The sequence below is a fragment of the Cynoglossus semilaevis genome, chromosome 2 (genome assembly GCF_000523025.1).
Source record: "Cynoglossus semilaevis isolate Cse_v1.0 chromosome 2, Cse_v1.0, whole genome shotgun sequence".
NCBI classification, from domain to species: domain Eukaryota; kingdom Metazoa; phylum Chordata; class Actinopteri; order Pleuronectiformes; family Cynoglossidae; genus Cynoglossus; species Cynoglossus semilaevis.
In genome coordinates this window covers 10,065,659-10,081,648 of record NC_024308.1, presented here as the reverse complement: position 1 = coordinate 10,081,648, position 15,990 = coordinate 10,065,659, and the positions used below count along the sequence as shown (strand labels likewise).

The window sequence follows — 15,990 nt, the reverse complement described above, 5'->3', positions numbered from 1 at the left end:
ATTATTGTGATAAAATGTAACTAATTCTTTGGTGAAATATTCTCCACAAATACAAGACTGACACGGGAAGGAGACAGTGGTCAACCGTGACCACTGATGACAGGGGGTGCTACGGCTTGCTGGGAAGGGAGGGGGGAGGTGAGGGGGCAGCAGTGTTAAGTGCAGATGGTCAAGATTGTTACAAATGTTTCATAAAGCCCTATTTTGAAACCTCAACTATGGATTCCAAAAACATTACATTTGTGTTGAAAGTTGTTACATAATGGGGGAAATACAGACAGAGGGCAGCACCCAGGCCGACAACAGGCCCACGAGCAACTCCTGGACCTTAGTGGATGACTATGTTTTATGTCTCTGTTCCTGCACAATACAACTATAAAGTTATAATTTAAAGATTATGAATCAATGTAATACAACTGAGTCACAGATCAGAATAAGAGTTACGGCTGTGAAATAAATACAAAAAAAGATCGATATCAAAGAGAGAGTTTAAGAAAAGAAATTGTCCAGTATCCATTTTAGTTGGGGGCAACTGAGGGGATTGCCACCCCCCCCAACACCCCTCTGCCTCTCACTGGCCCCAGCTAGGAGACTCTTGGGGTCCCAGGGTTCCTGAGGAAAAAAACCCCGGCCCCCATCACCCCTGAACCTACTGCTAGGCTGTTTACCTTGGCCTGGCTGCCTGACAGCTTTACTGATGTTACTTACAGGCACACAGGGACCAGGAGAGAGGGCGAGAGAGCAGGAGCACAGGGAGCAAGGAGGAGCGATAGAAGAAGGAACCAGGAAAAGGTTACGACTGGAGGAGTGAAGAGGAGGCCAGATCGGTGACAAGGATAGAAAGTTAGGAGAGGAGGAGGAGTAGTCGTAGGATGAAATGATTACCAGATAAGAGTGGAATAAACGTGGCGGGAGGGTGAGAAGTGCGAGGGAGCCGGAGTGTTAGCTTACTGGGATTTTAATCACCATGATCAGATCCTTTTTGGGAGATCTCCAGAGGAGAGAGCTGTTCACAGGGCACCAGGGTGCACGCTGAGTACACACTGGGAAGAATTATAGCCTGCAAAATTTCTGCACTAAAAATACAGGCATTCATTTTCATCAGCTCTCGACGTCCATCACTGACTATAAAGTTATATTGTGTTTCTAGTATCTTTGCCCAGTGCAGTGTTTGAGATTTAAAAAGCAAATGTTGAATGGGGACTTGGTATTTTGACAGGAGGTAACATTACTCATTACGGTGCAACACAGAAATCTATAGGCAGTTTCCACTGGTCACCGGGAGAGAGTGAGGTGGGGAACACCACTGACACCCTCTGGACAAATGTTGACACAAGTATACTATATCCTTTTTAAATACATTAACATTATCAATTTGAAAACAAAGCTTTACATCATGGAAACTCCCTAATTTGTTCAAGTCAAACAAATATGAAGGTACGGGAAGAAAAACAAAGTGTGGCAGAAGCTATAGAACTTACAGAAACGTAATGTTAGTCAAATGAAAACAGAGAGAAAAAAAAGCCTCTTTTTTAGGTTGTGATTCTGGTTTGCACAAATTCTCCATGTCTTCAGAACAGAAATACCACTCAGAATAAAGAGTTTGTCTTAGCGTGGGCGTTTGTTTGTCCATTTCTGGGCCACAATGATGGGTTGGGCCGGGCCACAGGGGTTGGTGTAATAGGGTGGGAGGTCTGTGTTTTGCTGCTCAGAGCTCTAAGTCCTGTTTGTCTGTCTTGAGCAGCTGGACAAGCTGTAATAATACAAACAGGCCTTTGAACACACTGCTGTGTTGTGCCGCTCCAGCTTGGGTTACATCCCACACACACACACACACACACACACACACACACACACACACAAACTAGGAAGCACACATGTGACAAGATTGCAACCACATACTGTCTACACCCACAAATTCATGAGCCAAAAACACATGTTCTCACATTGTATGGAAACAGGTGGAAACAACCTGAAGACATGCATGAACGTAAGGAGTCGACTGTACAGAGTCATAAAATAAATGTAACTGCACACTTCATAAAACATGATCACGGTCAATGTCAACTACAGTCCCATTACAGAACAGACAATTCCTGACGTTTACTGTTGCAGGTGAACATGTGGGTCACATATAAATGTGTTCCACATTTCACAGTACTACAGTATTTGGGGATTTCATTTGGCCCAGAAATACTGTATATACTGTATGATTGTCCAAAGAGGCCGACATGGAACTGCTCAGATACCGTAAAAACAAAAGTGGATCTTTGACTGTCCAGTTTCAGTTTTAGACCAACCTGTGGCCCATATCTGACAAACCAGAAGTTGACCATGCAGGTGCCAACACTTCAAAAACGTCATGTGTCCTGCTACAGGGAAGAATCGCAGATAATAATCTACGTTGAATTGAACCTTTGTTTGGACTGTATGGCTCTTAGTCACATGGGGTTGTCCACTAAATATGTCCTTCTTTGGACAGGTGGTGTTCTCTACATGGGCAGTGTCAGCTGCAAATTAAACTCTTTGTGCCGGATATAAGTGATTAGGTCTTTAAACGATTGAGGTTTAGTGATGTTAACTAAGACTGTACATTTGAAATGACGAGGGTATGTTCCTAAGCGTTTTCTTCTGATGTGCTTCCCTGCACTGGTGTGACTGATCATCTTAACCCCGGCCATCACTCTTGGTGATTGTTTGTCTGTCACTCCTGTTTGTTTGCTTGTTTATGTGACCAGACGGGTGGCTTGCTTGTTGTTTGTTTAGGCCTGATCATTTGTCACAATAAATCATTGGAGATGAACACACACACACACACACACACACACACAGACTGCACCGTCGCTCTCTGAACACACTGGGAACTGCAGCCCAGTTTGAGGGTGACAGTATGTGTCCAAGTGTCACGTCACTGTGCTACACTGATGGATGACTGTTTGAGTCCTGCTGTCGTGGGGTCCAGGGGTTTTACCTGCTCTGCCCTGGACCGTGGCCTCTGTGAACAAACACTGAGATATGAGAGGACAGGGAATCACTGTGGAGACGCCGGAGATCAACAGAGAGGGAGGGAGGTCACATTTGATGTAGAAAACATGCACCATATATTTTTACTGACAGTGAACAAATATTATTTGTGCTGCGTATATTTATGATGCATAACATGTACTATACAATGGAGACATGTTCAATATTGAATTACTACTGATTTTCTAATATAATCTTATTTTAGTTTTATCTTTAGTTTGTCACAATTTGTCATGATCCTGTCATAATACGACAGGGGCCGCATGATGGTATGGTGGTTAATGCTTTAGCCTTACAGGACAAGGCTCACAGGTTCAATTCCCAGCAGTATCTGATGGTCTCCCTGCATGGAGTTTGCATGTTCTCCGTGTTATGTGTGTGGGTTTGATTCCCAAACTCTCAGTCTATAAAGATGCAAATTTGGGGTTTGTTTAATTGAACACTCTCAACCAGGAATATCAAACTCATGGCCCGGGGTTCACTTCTGGCCCGTGACTAGATGTTGATAATAATTAAAGTATATTTTTCAATTATTGAATTCATAATTAGACCATATTAGACTGTAATGTTGTACAGCATTTAAATTAAATGCTGAATTTTGAAACTGACCATAGGTGTCAGAGTGTCAGCGGTTATTTTTCTCTATACGTGGCCTTTCAATAGACTGGGCAGATGTCCAGGTTTCACTCCGAAGACTGCTGCTTGAGCGCCCCCTGTGATTCTGAGTGGGATAGTGGTAGAAGATGAATAAACAATACAGCAGACATGAAAAGAACAAGACAAAGTTATGTCTTTGTCCTGTCATCTCACACACTTTTTTATTCTGTTTCTCTGACCTGGGGGCTCCAGGGTGCGTTTGTAAATGTTTCCCCAGTGACCTCAACATTTGACCATCCTGTCGTTTACCTGCAATAAAACACTGACAGCAGTTTTCAGAGTGCAAGTCAACAACAGGGGTGAGGCAACCAGGCAGCAGGCCTTAAATTGTCCACTGGAGCAGAGAGAAAAAAGCCAGTGTGCTCACACAGTGTTTGCTTTTCTCCTTCTATTTTGACGTCTTCTTTATTTTTATGTGATATTTATGCTGCGTGAAGTCCAGTGTGTTGGTTCATTACCACTGGATGTTTGTATGGGAACACGGACAATCCCCTCATCCATTTATCAGCTCATTCTTGTACTTGTGAACTTTTCTGGGAGTGCACATGACACGGTTCAGGGATTTTTCTTCTTGTTCACTCTCTCCTTCTTACCATTGTGTCTCAACTACAACTTCTGGCAAGACAAAGATGAAGACGACAGTGATGAATGTCACAACTGTGTGTAACATTGAACCTAGTTTCATCTGAGTCCATGTGGCAAAGAAAGACATTTTGTCAGATTTTATTAAAGACATTATTTTTCAGTCTTCACCCATACGTTATAACAAAAAAAACAACAACACTATTTTGTCTCCTTAACTGAAGACTCAGTGTCTGCATCCCAGGACATGTTCCCTCAGTCAGGGGGTACACCAGGCGTGGGCAAACATTTGGGTCGTGGGCCACAGGGGGGCCGGGTCATAGATGGAGTGTTTGTGTGAACTATAATGAATGACATGTGAAAGTCCTGCATAAAGGCTAAAATGCTAAGATGGTTTCATCATTTTCTACGCCATCTATTGGGGAAACGTGGGTATTGCAGCAAAAAGGCAAAAGTATAATGATAATATAAATAAAATATATAATTTGGAAAAGTTTGACGGGCCACATCTGGCCCCCGGGCCTTAGTTTGCCCATGCCTAGGCTACATTTTATTCACTCTGTGTCCCACACTTGAACTGGACCCTGATTCCCCGGGGGGGAAGTCAGTGACTAGTCACTGACAAATAAAATGTCTCTCTATGATTTTCTGCCATATGCTACAAGGCGTTAACCCAGATACCAGTCTCTTTACAAGGAATCTAAGACCCACAAAGTCTCACCACAAATTACGTTAAAACATTACAAACAGAACCACAGCGGAGTTCGGCCTCAGCTGAAGCCAAGCCTGTCGGGAATAAGGAAACAAAGTGCTGGCACGGAAAAACTGACTGGGACTCCATCAAAACAGACTGTGAAAGGCCAGAAGTAGCAGGTCATCTTCACGACAGCTCCACAGCACTGTGACAGTTTTGATATAAACTATATTAAACTGTTGGTTTGGTTTGTGGTGAAATATCATGGTCCTTATTTCGCCACATTTCTAAGACAACCACTGCTTCTCTGTCCAATAGTTTGAATCAATAAGTCAACTGAGGAACATACGGCTGTAGGAATCAACCAGTAGGTCAGTGAAACCAGCTCTAAAACAACCAGATACGATATAAAGACAATACAGTTACTGCTGTCACCTGAGGGCGTTATATGTAAAATCAATGATTTTAATTTCAGTTTCAGTTTGATCCAAAAATGCTGTCACCCACACACGTCTTCTGTTGCCCTCTTCCACTTCAACCAGTGGCCCCTGCTGTGTGTTTAGTGTTTATCAGCTTTATGACAGCCGTATCTAATGCTCTGTAATAACATGTGTGTTTCACATTAGATAGAGGAGGATCCATCCCTGAGCACAGGAGAACGTCCAGGGAGAACATGACGAGAAAAGCCAAAGATTGATAAAGGAAACGGGGAGAAAGGAAAGGTTTGTCCAAATAAGCTCTACAGTGATAGCTCAGTGACAGATCTGGTTAAGTAGGACAAAGAAACCAGGATTTATGTTGGAAATAAAATTGCAACTTCAAGAGAAAAGCAAAAAAAAAAACTGACTGGTAAAGTGTGCGAGAAAAGTTCATAAGGCCATGTGGAGGACACGCGTACCACAGAAAAAAAAAGGATAAAATGAAAAATGTGAAAAAGCTTCCATTGGCCAGTGGGAATCAGAGTGAGCGTGCAGGAAGAAGTGAGCGGTGGGGAGAGGTCTTCAGAGGGGCTATCGGGAGCAGCACATCTGCTAAAGCCATTAAGGAGTGTGTATGTATGTGCTGTGACACTGTGTTTTCTCTGCCAGCCCTGGCTTGGTCTTGCGCGGCAAAACTGGGATCGAGTTTCATCAGCATGCAGTGGGGGGCCGTCTCCAGTTGACGCGTGATGATTTAGTCAGGTGTGAGCGTGCACTTTCCAATTTGGAGGGAAATAAATTAGAAGTGATTTTTTATGAGGCCTCTGTCCCAGGCTGTCTCAGGGCTCTCCATCCCTCCCACTGTGCACTGTCAGCCACACTGATGTGTTTATAAAGAGAACTGTACTGGGACCAGCCCCCGCAGAAATACACACTCACAAGCACACACACTGACACACACACATGCACATACCCCGTCGTAGCAAAAACAAATACCACAAATGTGCACTGAGAGAAAGTTAATGTAAACAATGACATAAAAACGCACACTGAAGTCTGTGCACAGAAGTTTGACATTGCAGATAAACTTAAATGCAGTTTACTGTTCGATCCACAGGGAGCCGGAGCTTTTGTGTGACTAACAACAACAACAACAACAACAACAACAACCAGGAACATTTTCTTTTAAGATTATCCTTTAAGACTTAAAAATATACACTGAGCCCGAACATATTTCATGCAGAAGGCCCGGGGATCGAACCAATGAACCGCTTTGCTGTAAGGCAAAGGCAGGAACCACTCTGTTGGTCCAATTCAATATAAGAAATTTGGACCATGATTATGGACTGGTATGAGAATGATTTTATAGCAGTACGCTCACTTCATGGACCAGGACATTCAAACTGAATCAACTGAATCAGCTGCAGTCAAAGTTAACACAAAATGACAACATAATAATTCTGTTCATCATCTTATATTTAAATGAAAACCATTGACTAAGAAACTAAAATGACTTGCCAATAATTATGATGTAAGACATACTTTTACAAACTAATTTCCTGACACTTCTTTTTAACAACAATAATGCAGTTTCATTTGTTATTGTGTTTTTGGCATTAGCCAACACAGCAAATGTACTGTTTATTTGACCAAATTCACTTACAAAAGGTCGGAGATGTGAACTGCAGCTTAAAACAGGAAGTGGTCTGCAGGAAAGTTGCTCTGAGTTTGCCTAACCCTCCTACACACAGTGTGTAAATGAAAGGGACTGAGAACATTTTTGTTCAGAGGAGGTCAAAGTCTCCTTCCTTTACGAGTTGTTACAACATGAATGGGAGCGCTGAGGGAAGGAGGGAGCGACCGAGGGAGCAGAGTGGAGGAGCAGTGGAGCAGTGGTAGCACAGAGAAAGAAAGGAAGTGCGCGGTGTAGTTTTTCTCAGCTCTAGCGCCCCTGAGCGGGGTGAGAGGTGGGGGGCAGGGGCCACTGTGGTGGGTGGTCAGCGTGATCAGCAACCTGCGTGTGTTTATGTGTGTGTGTGCACGTATGAAAGTCAGTCAATAAGGTGCGTATGCAAAGTGTTTCACCGTGGGAATAATCAAGGGTCTGTGGCATTTCCCCTTCGGCCACGTAGGATCCTTCTCCGCTCATGTTTTTCAATCAGTTTTTCTTTTGCCTCTGCTTCTATTCTTGTGACATTGTTATTCCACACACAGCTTACACATGCACATTCTCTGAGGTTTCCCTCTTTATGGGCTGCAGAATGAGGTGTAGACCAAAATGACTACTCTAATGGAGGAGCTGCACGGGTCCTGAAACAACAGTCTACACACAGTCAATACAATACGACCGTGAAAGACCCAGGGCTAATAAAAAAGGTAACAAAGTATTAAAGCTGAAGTGTTTTTCTTCACATAGAAAAGTTGGGAGATGTGATAGAATACTACTAAAGGGAGAGTGCTAGATTATATATTTTATACTTTGGAAATGTTGTAGTTTGGGGGAAACAATAACACAAACACCAACACGAGCTCTTCATGACTTTGACTGACTGGATCACTCTGTCCAGTTAGGGATCACGTGGGACTTGAACTCACCACAGGTGACACTGGACAAAGGTTGTTACACCAGGCCACATATAAACACAAACAGACTTTTACAGGTACTTTTATACTTCCAGTGGAACATCCTAATGTTCCAGGGGCTGTAGTGTCCATGTCCTCAACAAACTGTACAAACAACACAACAATATAAACCAGGACATGGACTGATCACTCTGTCGCTGTGAGATTTTAAACACACCGTCTCAATCTGATGACCTGTTAATGCCAGTATGAAAATGACGTTTGGAAAAGACTTAAAAGGTTATGATTGATCCTCTTCCTGTAAACTGGCCATATACTGTATGTATGTATATATACATACATATAAATACATATACATCTCAATCCTCCTGTTGTAACAGACAGCGTTAAGGCAGACTTTTCCCTCCCAGTCTGCAGCAGCAGCAGTTTGCAGCCACATTTAAGAGCAGCTAAATGTCATTAGGCCCTGCTAAACCTAAATACTGACAGCCACAAAGCCAATTCCCTCTTAACCTATTACTACTACATTTCTATCCACTTTCCACACTGACGTTAAACAAGCACACATGTTCTCTGTGTTACCCTCAGAACTTTTTTTTTTTTTTCATATCTTCCCTCCCAACTCTGTCTCTCATTTCATCCACACCCCACATCTTTGATCTCCTAATTCATCTCCTTCTGGCTCAGCCTCGGCAGCAGATATGTCAGCTCAAACGCACACATGGTAAGTAGTACGGCATCAGCTAAACACCGTCAAAAGTGAAGTGTTGTAAATTTCGGCTTTGATCCATAGATTTCAAGTGTGACAAAATGTGTTTGTGAGTAGGGAAATCTAAACCTGTAGGGATGGATCAGCGAGATCAAGCAAAGTGGGGCGAGAACATTCATTTCAGATGGCCTGAGCCGTGACAGAATTGGTTCTGCATGCTGTTTTCCACCGAGTGTGGTGTCATGTTCACAGGTTTCTTGTGTTGTAAAGTCAGAGTGGTTTTGGCATGGGGGGTGGGGGGTGGGGTCTGCGAGCTCCTGTTCTGAGCATGAACCCTGTCCTGCCCAGTGCATGGTGGGCTGCAGACTGATGTAGAGCCAGACGAAGGCCTGAGAGTGATGACAGGGCTGTAGCTGGGAATCAAACCCGATGCTGACACACGACACACTGCCAAAATCAAAAATCAGATCCTCTCAATCACTGTGTGTGTTACCCATCTATACACACACACACAATTACATTTTTAGCATCTCTGTGTTATAGAGAACAATAAATAATGTTAAATAAAATACAAATATTAATTCATCTGAATCCTTTCCTAATCTGGCCTAACTCTGCCACTACACGCAGCATGCTAGCTGACTAGTCCACGCCTCCGACCCCCGCCTCACATTCACACTCACAATAGAGTAGAAGAAAAAAAACACTTTCCACAGAGACACTGTCTGATGTCAGCCCAGTGTTGTGGACCTGCTGGTGGTCCTACCACCACTGCACCACTTACACACTCATGGTGGAAAAAGAAATTGAAAATACAGAGGTAACTGGACAATATTGCCAAGCAAACATAACAAAACTGGCTGCATCTTATCTCTAGACTCTGTAAACGTCAATACAATTTGTCAGAAGTCCAGCGTCCCACCTTGCCGACTTCTCATTGGCTCCCAATGGAACGGAATGTTTTCATTGCCACATTTATCCATCAAGTCTGGCTGTAAAAAAAAAAAAAAAAACTTTCAGTGATCCAACACTCTGCTACAGGAACGATCTGTGATAAAAGTTGATATTTAATGAGCTGCTCGTGCAGTTGATCGTGTTTTACTAAACAAATAAAACGGTATACATTTGACTATATACTTTACAACATTTCAGATGAAGCTGAACTTCCTGTGCTGCCTTTGAGCAGTTACCACTGCATGGGGATTCACGCAGGTGTGACACACTGTACCACAGTGTATACAGTCAGTGGATTGTTTGCATTAGGATCCAGCATGAAAGGATCAAACGGACAGTTGTCAAAGGAAGAAGTGCCGTGCCTTTATTTACTGTTGTAGCGATCACGTACAAGTGGTTGTTGTTATGAAATTGCAGCGGTGGTTGAGAAGTGTTTGTTTTTTTCTGACTGTCCGACGCTTCCGTCCCTCCCTGTTCTTGACCAGCTGACTCCGTCATCATAAAACAACATGAGTGCTGTGTAACCTTGACTCCCAGTCATAAAAAGTCACAGCAGAGAAGGTGGAGACACGGAGTCATATTTTTCAGGAATCCGTGTGTTAAACATGCTCTTTGGGCACGTTGGCTTAGCCCTCCTTTATATCACATCATTATCTGATGTTATTACACAGTAGAAATCTAACCAGACATGGCCGTGATTGGATGTCCCTCAGAACGCCTTGTGAGTATAACTACTATGATCAAATACTTTCAAATAGTACTCATGAAAACACTGAATACGATGCAGAAAATAAGGAAACAGATCCAACACTTCTAGTTTTTAAAAACCAAATCACGGGTTTTCCAGACTGTAAATGTCATTACAGTATGAATGCTGGACAGGTTCTGTTTGTACTAGCTCTGTAAAACAGCTGATAAGAGAATGCCAACCTTGGCATTTTGTTCTGCAGTAGCTGCACCATGCCGTTGTTCAGGAACTGATAAGGTGTGAAATACAACACCTGTCATGTGGACAGTGTTTCTGTGTCACTTACTACATCCACCACATAATGTCCAGTCAGCGGAGGCTCTGATCTGTAGACGGATCACTGATAAATACATGGAAGTGGAAAAGGTTCAAGAAAGAGTCCAACAGTCTCTGATGGAGATGACAACATGAGTTTACACTTGGGTTTATATCTGAACCTTATCACTACAGAGACTTCAGGTGATGACACCTCCACTTGAAGCACAAACACCCAGCATAACATTTACTTTACACACCGTGAGCAGGATCTCTGGCTTCCAAGGTCTGAATGGTGTTGTAATCAATATCTCTGGCTACAAATGTAAGTCATGACTCATGTTATGTCTAAGAATCTAACACAAACACTCAAGTTTTTTCCATTACCTGACACTGCCAAGGAGATGGAACGGCCACCTACCGTCTGAAAATGAAAACATTACACCGATATAGATCTTTACAACAATAAGCCGTTCCTCCAAACGTTGGTGCGTTAGTCGTTGTTAAAATATAAATCAATAACAAAACTCACATTGAATTACATGATCTACTCTGCAGTGTTGTTGTTGGCAGGAGTCGAGAGTGAATGAAAATCTGGTCCAAATGTGTCTGCTCGTTACTATTGGGAGTGGTGTAAACATCTAATTAAGACATTTGCACTTCTTTAAACTAGAAGTTTGATCTTTTGCAGATTTGTACACGGGATCCTTAAATGTTGAAATTTGTTTTGCGGCGCGGAGAGAAAATGGTCTCTTCTCCAATCTCACCCTGTCCTCTCCTGATGCTCTGGTTTGATTAGCTAATGAGACAGTTTAAAACACACTCCTGTGGCTAATTACTTGATCTAATGCATAAACACTTGAATGATGAAGTTCACGAAAAGCTACTTAGTCCCTTGGTTTGCTGATTTGCTCATCGACAGGCAGTTAAAGCCAGATCACATTAACGAGGGGATTGTGGGATTTAGCATAAACATTTGTTTAATGTAACGGAGGAACTCATAAAAATGTACACATACCTGCTGTTGCTGATTGCACTACACAGTTAGATAGTTGTAAACTAGATAAAAAGGCTTAAGCAGCGAGGTCATCCAACTCCCCTGTGTCTTATTAAATCCACTGATAACCTTTGACCTGAGACCTGAAGTGTTGTAATATAAAATTTGAATAATATTTATCTGAGCTGTGGTTGAACTGGATAAAAAGCATCTCTGTGCTACAGAAGTTTGCATTTACAACAGCAGGTTCACTCAGTGGGGGGAAATAACCAAGTTAATATAAATAAGTAAATATATTTTCACGTCTAATCCTGGTCCTCTGACCCAGACAGGCAAATCCAACGTAGGTTCAGCTAACATCTGACTGTATACGGTTGACTGGTCACTCTCTCTGCTAACTGTACTCCACGTTACGGCTACAGTGACCTGAATATAACTTCAAATATACTGTAAATATATATATATATATATATATATATATATATATGATAATCACAAAGAGTATTGCCATATACTTAATTTCTGTAAAACTTTAAAATATAGTTGAAAAGCATCTAAATCTACACATATATATGCATACATACATACAGTACATATATAAATATATATATACATACATGCATACATACATATATACATACAAACATATATATAAATACATACATAAATATATACATATATTTCTATATGTATATATATTAAGTTCTTGGTCTTTATTTTAGCTGGATTCTCAGGCATACTGACAAAGTGTAAACACAACAATAAAATCGTTATCGTCCACACAAAATGAACAAGTCTGAGACACTGCGACTAACCTTAAACACACACACACACACACACACACACACGCACCGACGCACGCACGAAGTACAGGGGAAGCTGGTTGGCAGGAAGAGCAGGGTTTTACTGCTCTAACTAAAATAAAACATGAGGACTTTGTGGTCCACAGTACAGTTGGAAAGACAAATATTATTTTTTTTTCTACAAAAGAAAGAGAGAGAAGTCCAGGGACTGACTATATAAAACACTGTAATGATTTAATGGCTGAAGTATTAAGGCGTGTAAGTTAAGCTGCAGTTCCCTGTTGTGGAACAGAAGTAAGAGAGAAGAGACACATTTACTACCTCAGGGGAAAACAGCAGTTTGTAAGTGTTGTGCACTTCATGCCAGCCATGGTTGTAGGAGTTTAGGAAATGGCTTTTTTACACTAATAACAAAAACATACAATAATACTCACAGCAATCATTGTTATATTATTTTATTTGTAATTTGTTTAAATTTTTGGGCACACTTTTAAGAATTATCATTATGTCATTGAACAAATTCATTTTTTCTATTTTTTATTCATATAAAGAATTGAACAATTGCCATATTTTTAACGCACACGCTGGCACGTAGGAGCTTTGAAAGGCAGACACTGTGGGCATCTCAGACTGCCTCTCATCCCTCAGTCAGACCGAAGACTTCCTGCAGTAGTCAGACTCTTTGAACTCTGTATGCTAATGTTGACATACCAGACCAAAACCTCTGCATCACGAGGCTCATTATCCGTCTGCTACCCCCGAGGATGGTCACCGCCATCCGACAAAACTGACACGTTCATTCACAGTGTTGGTCAGAGCTCAGATTCCAGGCGGCGTTTTCTCACGAGTCCCCTCGAGGCAGTGTAAGAATGAATGGAGCGAGAAGGGGGTGATGGGGAGGGAGGCAGGGGGCGCTGATTACACCGCAGACGCCTGATATGCCAGGACTGATAATGAAACGCATGCACAGTACTGGAGTATTGGTGCGAATCTCATAAATCTTTTTTTGTTTTTCCACACGTACAAACACACGTGGCTGCACCTCCATCAACCTCACGTGGTAACAGGAGCCACAGGTGGTCTTGGCAGCGGGAAACACTCCACGGTAAAACAGGATAATTATCTGTTTAGAAACAAAGAGGAATTAAGAAATGCATCCACATGTGTTTGTGACATCTGAAAGGATGACGGTTGAAACTGTGTGTGTGTTTGTTTCAGTGTGAACATGTCCCGCTCCTTCTCCAGCTACAGCTCTCATGCTGAGGCCTCCTCCTGGTAGCTATTATGGGTGTGTGTGAGCGCATGTGCATGTGTGTCTGGGTGGTCCAGTCCCATCTCCTACCTACTTTCTACTAGTTTTTATGCTGTTCTGTACTGTGCTCCGGGGCAGCAGAGGGTTTGGAGGAGGGGGGTGGGGGGTAAAGGGTAAGGCGATGGGTGTTGTAGGGGGGATGTAAGTGGTCCCACTGAGAGCAGACGACAAGCCTAATAAAGCTACACCAGGTCTAGGCCCATTGCTCTTAGCACTTCCTCCCCGCTGCCCTCTTTGCTCTCTCCTGCCCCCTTGGTCCACCACACCCCCGCAGGCGCTTGTGGTCAAACTCTAATGGGACCCAGCTGGACTCCCACCTTTCCTCTGTTAGGGACCCAGGCTTCAGCTCTCTGTTCTCTCCCTCTCGGTGTTCAGGCCCAGATGGCGATCCTTCAGGCAGGAAATTCAATGCCGGAGGTTGTATTAAAGATCTCTGTCTTTGTGGTTCCCTCAGTCAGACTGACTCTGTCTGTCTTCTCTTTTCACACAACATGTCCTCTACCTGTGCCAGGTGTTACATCATGACTGACCTTCTTAAATACGACGGAACACCACGACGATCACAGTTCGAAAAAAGTCAAGACGACAAGAGAAAAGTCAAACGTTCAATCGTTGGTCAGACAGTAGGTAAATGATACAAATGTTGTAATGATTGTTTACAGACAGTGTTTATTATTATATTATTATATTATGATGGTAAGACAGAGTGAGGAGTGGAAACACAATAGTCAGGTTAATGATTTATAAACTCACACCCATGTGGTGCATTTAATGTCATTCTGTTTAGTGGATCAACAGCAGTGTTGTCCTGTGGTCAGCTAGTTCCATCTATGTTGTTCCAGGTAAAGACCGGAACTTTCTCTGACTTTCATTTGGGGACCAAAGCAATACATACAGTAAAACCTCGTTAACCAGTTACTTTTTTTCCAAACCGTCATCCACCCAGGTTCCTGTGACCACTCACTAACTGAAGCCGATTAAGAAACAGAGCAGATGATGGATCTTTGATCACTCTAACATCTAGTCAAACTGTTCAACCACAGATTTCTGTGTGGACTGGAGGACATGGACAGATCCCGGCACTGCCACTCCTCCACTCCCCATGGCTGGTCTCAGGGTTGCCCCTCTGTGGTGAGGTGGCATTGACTAACATTTGTTCCCCAGACTTGCGTCTCTGTGTAGCTGCACTCTCAGCGTGTAAACAGGGTGGTGCCAATTTCCCGACCCAGAGTTTTTATGGCACCAAAGCAGAGCAAACAAACAAAGTGGAGAACTTTATGCACCAGCCTGCGAAGCGTTCAGTGGGAGCTACGGCGGGACGAGCGGTGCAGAGTCCCTGAAGATCTCATTCAAACACGTACGCAGGGAAAAGTGCCAAAATGAAAGGCAGCGTATGCATTCATCCACACACACGTAGCCAAGCCTGTAATCCCAGTAATGCATTTGACATGACTGGCATGGCAACAATTACCAGTGGGGTCTCGTGTCATGTCCTACTTACTCACTGTGGCAGCACCAAAGTGCCCATAAAGACGTCTGATTGGCTTCAGTTCATATATTCTTAAGACCTGAACTTTCAAAAGCATCGACAAGTGGCACAGAATTCTACTGTGGTTCCATTTTACGTCTTGTAAACAACACACTCTGCTGCAGCGGGAGTGGGGCTTTAATCGTGATCACGTCGAACACAGACGGCCGATAGTGTGCAGTTTAGCATAACAACTTATCATTCTCAAACCATAACTAGATGTTCACACTGATGAATGGTTAAGCGTCTGCTGTGTGGTCCCCCGGTGGCCCCTGTGCATGGTGTCACAGCGGTTCCGCTCCATGTCAGAGATGAAAGCGAGCTGGGCGCGGCGATGCAGGGTTTGTGCTCTTGAATTCATTATCTCTGACCAGATCCGTCCCTGTGATCAGAGCGAGAACTAGGATGGTGGCAGAGCGGGGCAGGGAAGTTGTTCTTCCTGTTCATCTCTGTAAACTACAGCCTGTGGTGCCGTCACACACACACACACACACACTCACACACACACAGGCACGAAATGTTTTCTTTTTTTTTAGAGGATCTGACATGTTGGTCTAGATCTACACAGCTGAGGAAAATGATTGAAGGTCATTAAATATTTTCAGGTTCACACCAAACCACTGGATGATATTTTTAGTTATGGTTGACATGTGTAAAACACTTCTATGTTGAGTTTAGTATTTGTAAAAGCAGACCAAACAAATACTGATCCTAGTGTTATATTA

General features: G+C 42.9%; 1 long non-coding RNA gene across 2 annotated transcripts in view; it reads right to left on the bottom strand.

The window, feature by feature from the left end:
* Window positions 1-12,498: 12,498 nt before the first annotated feature.
* The window catches only part of LOC103397885 (uncharacterized), a 6,740-nt gene continuing 3,248 nt past the window's right edge, over window positions 12,499-15,990 (bottom strand). The window contains exon 3 of one of the 2 annotated variants that reach the window (XR_003049248.1): window positions 12,499-15,647. This is a non-coding gene — a long non-coding RNA (uncharacterized LOC103397885). The remainder of the gene's footprint in view (window positions 15,648-15,990) is intronic. The other variant, XR_523470.3, reaches the window with a different exon arrangement.